This window comes from Acanthisitta chloris, unplaced genomic scaffold, assembly GCF_000695815.1.
Source record: "Acanthisitta chloris isolate BGI_N310 unplaced genomic scaffold, ASM69581v1 scaffold21672, whole genome shotgun sequence".
Lineage (NCBI taxonomy): Eukaryota > Metazoa > Chordata > Aves > Passeriformes > Acanthisittidae > Acanthisitta > Acanthisitta chloris.
The window spans coordinates 65,179-69,664 of record NW_008661293.1 but is presented as its reverse complement, the minus strand read 5'-3'; positions in this window follow the sequence as shown (position 1 = coordinate 69,664).

Here is a 4,486-nt window from a genome sequence, read left to right as displayed (position 1 = left end):
TGACATTTAGCATTGCACAAATTGCACAAAGAGAAGCAATGCCACTGTCTTTTTTAAGCATTCTAGTTGTACAGGCCACTGCTTATTAGAAAGATTCTCTACTGTAGGCTGTCTGTCTTGAAGAGAAATGATCAGACTGTGCTATTTCACCTGAGATCATTAGAAACTTGATGCATGGAAGGGTCAAACCTCATCCTTTCCTGAAGCTGCAGTAAATGGACACTCAGTAGCCAACCTGCAGTTAAACACAGTTGGGTCTTTTTTCAAATTACTAAACTCACAGATAGCAGCGATATTCTTGTTACTACACCTGAAAGCCATGTCACACACTCCTAATAAATTTCATCTCAGCTCTACTAGTCTTATTTTAAAGTCACCTAGTTCAGATAGTCCAGGTGTCATCTGCATTAATGATATGTCCCAGCTGTAGCTTGTCAGCAACTTCTTACCTTGTGCATGCTTTCATGAGTTAAAGGTTCTTGAGTGTTTCTGCAGTCCTCTAAAGAGCAAGAAATCAGTTTTAAGTTGCAAATTCATTTAACAGTTCTGCCTACACTTAGCAAGTTAAGTTCCTGTTGCTGGAAACCACTTTATGTAACACTGCAGATAAGGTGGAATCTGCAGGACATTTTAGCAAATGCAGCCAGAGAGGATGTGAAATAATATGTAGGCCTCAGGATTTGGCTAGTGGGAATTAGCAGTCTCAGTGAAGTTATCCAGGACAGTAATATCTAGCCAAGAGAAGAATTTGGAATGGGAATAATTTACTTCTCTCCATAAATTGCAGAGGAGTTAGGCGTATGGACATAGCATGCTTAAACAGACCAATATATATAGGTCTGGAAGAGCTACTACTTTTTACTGCAGGATTTAACTACAACTTCACTGTTCCCATTTATCAGCACAGTTTACTACCAATAGCAGCTGTTGAAGTGAAGCTTGTACCTTGAAGCCCAAGAAAGTTTACAGTGCTCAAAAGATCAGAAATATGTAAAAAGCAGGTTTTGCACAGCACACTTTAATGTGAATTAAAGTGAACATGAATTTAAAATTAATCGATGTGAGACTTCTATTAAATTTCACGCAAAAATATGAATATATAGACTTAAACAGGAGGTACTCAAGGATTTTTGATTTGCAGAATGTGAAGGCTAGTCACTACTGCAAAGATGACTAGTATGACTGCAGGACATGTTCACAGCAGTGTTTTAGACAAAACATGGGACAGTGCTAGGTCCTTTCAGGAAGCTATGAAAGGGACCTATAGGCCTGCTGAGAGAGGGGACATTTTAGGACTTACTACCTGATTAATAAGCTATCCCAGCTGTGCCTCGCTCTCCTCAGCTGATGACTTACAGCTGTACAAGTGACATTAGAATACAGTTCCTTGCCAGATCTGCATATCCATAGCATTTCTGAGTCTTTGCCATTTGCCCTGCTGACTGCTACACTCATTCTGTCTCACCATTTGGACTTGAAGAGTTTCCTCTCTTCTGTCACTCCTCCTCCAGATGCATCTTTTTATCATTTCCCCACTTTCCAGGAGCAATTCAGTGACATGGAGATAACAAATTTCTTACCACTTTGCTCAAATACCAACTCCCTCTGTGTTCTACCTTCTTAGACAAGCTTTCATAACCCATATTATTTCTGACATGTTTTGGTATGTTGCAAAATTGGCCTTACCACAAAGAACATTAGTTATCTGGCTGTGATAGATCAGGGTCGAAAAAGAAAGAACTGCTGTTGAATTTTGAGGCAAACATCTATCTGATCAGTCATCAGAATCAGTAGTCTGTTAATGAGGCTGACTTGGTGTGTTTGCCACCATAGTGACTGGCATCTGCCAAGTGTCTGAATACGGAATGAAGCCCAGGTTTCAAGTGCCTTTATCAAAACCTCAAACTACACTCTGACATATCTGAAGTTTAACATGCACTGTTAACTTCCCTTTGTAGCCCACAGGTAGATGGGCTTGTGTGGTACCAGCACAAACACGTGCTGTGGCCAACATGTAGCAACCTATGTTTTAAGAAAACAGAGAACAGACACGATAGTCACTTGCTAATGGAGTATTTTTGTATAACCAACCTGCTTCCAAGTCTCTCAATACAATAAGCTATTATTGAATGCTGAAGTAATTCACAGAGACCATACTAGAGAAGACAGTGCTACACCAAGACATCCAAAACCCTTTGGTGCAGTGCTACAGCATGACATGAAACAAAATTACAGCAGTGTATGCAAGCTTGTGCTCATAAATCACAGACATGACAACTGAAGAAACTAATCCGACTGGCTTGAAGGGTGGGAAGAGAAAGATTTTCTCATTGCTGCTGCATTTTGCAGGGCCTTACTCTGGAACGTTTTGGCCACCAGCAGCACAGACAAGTTTTCATTCACGCTTCCCAGCCTGCAGCTGTCAATCTGGAGATAACTCAAGGCCTTGGCTTGTAGAAGCTGTTTAAGTATCACTCTGTTGTGGCAGTGTAAGGGAAAAAAATGAAATGTTAAGACCTCCCAAATTAACATATTACAAGACCTGCTGGCAACTCATACAGAAACATTTGTAGTGTCCCTCCTGTGTGTCTCTCTATAAATACAAACTGGTTTAATGATTCCGTTTAAATGAGAGATCACATGAGAATTTGGATGAAGTGAACTTCAAGGATGTTTCCAATATTAAAAGTCAGCTTATATTAGTGTTGTGAAGAGCACTACACCTGACACAATGAACTGAGGTACGCTGAAAAAATCAATGTGTCAAACAGCATAGTCAGACTGGAATGAGTTTGGAAATTGCTGCCTCTTAACTGGGTGTTGAATCGTGTGAGTGAAAGTGAAGCAAAAATACCAAGTGAAAATGGCTGTTCCACTCCAGGACAAGGACATGGGCTTAACATGCACAAAGGGAAGCTGAGTTCATAGTGAAACTCTTATGTAATACTCACACAAACCGATCAGGCAGCTCTGCCAGATAATTGCCTCACTGACTTGCCTCAAAGTCTTTTCAGCATTCAGGCTCCTGTGGGAGCCTACTCACCCTACTCTGGTCACTTAACCGTGTCCACAGGCAGGAATTTGGTGTGCTCTGGGGACAGGATTCAGCATGCTCAGGCCTGCACAGCTTTGGGATGTGCTTGCCTATGTGACTGAGCAGCTATTCCCATTTTGAGACAGCTGAAGTGAATATAGCAATGATTCTGCTGTAGGAAATCATTCCTCCTCCTGGAGAGTAGTCCAGCCAGATGAGAGATGGCCTTGTAGATGAGATACACTTGGATAAGACTCAGGATTCAATTTCTAGCTGTGCTACAGATTTCCTGTCTGGAGCTTGGCTAAGTTGTTCAGACAGTTCAGGCCTCATATTAATTTCCTATGTTTCTAGTTCACATAATTGTACTCTCTTCATTCACAGGGGAATTCTGTGGATAAATACATTAAATGCTTATGTGGTTCTCAGTTGTTATGGTGAAGAGAAGAAAAAAAAGGTAATACAAACCATCAAGTAAAGCCTGTATTTGTAAAGCAGGGCTATACTAATGGGTAATCCAAACCCATCCTAATAGATATTCATTATAAAACACCCCCTCCCCAAATTAAGTGTTCTATCTACTTGCAGACAACAGCTGAGAGTGAGAAGTACAATTAAATATGTAGATAGCAGGGTTTGGCATGAGAAGCTGGTAGCAGAGAAACTATGCTAATGCCATCATTGTTGTTTCCAGTTGCTGCAGAGAACTGAGAATTTGTTAATTCACATTATTTGGCTCTGCAGATTTGGTGTCAATTCTTGGCAAAAAGATGGGTGCAATAAAAACCAATTTACTTCAGGCTGGAGACTGGTATTTTAAAAAGTACCAGCCTGCCTACTGACACCTCACTATCTGTGATATGTCTGGGAATTAGTTCTGGTCTTTGGACTCATTAAAAATATTTTATGTGAAAAGTATTTAAATATAGCTGATGGCAGTGACTTAGTGCTAGCAATAACTTTCCGTGGGGGAAAGGACAGGTTTCAGCCTTTCAAAATAGCTGTGTATGTACCAGCCAAATTCCTCCTAAGGCCAAACAGGGCACCGAGTGCACTGACAGACCTTGCCATGACCAGTCTCACCTGGAGCTCACACCCCCTGCCCACTGGCCTGAGTTTCTGCCTGGGCTGCATGGCACATGTACCTGCTTCCAGCTGTGCTACAGCTGTGGATGTGTCTGGCCAAGGACCAACACCCTGGCCCAGCCAGACACACCCTGGGCCATGTCTGACCATTGTTCTTCTCCCATCCCCATCCTTGTCCCCAGGGAGGTGCTCAGTGCCTATGGCTGGGGCCACCCCACTGTCTCCTGCCTCTCTTGCTCCTGGGTGGAGGTGGGATGGGTCTGACTGCCTCTGCCCTGCTGCCCCCTTGAGACTCCCTGATATCTCCCAGTCCCCTGGAAGCAGCTGGTCCCTGTGGTATCTTGCCTGCCAGCTATCCCAGGCTGC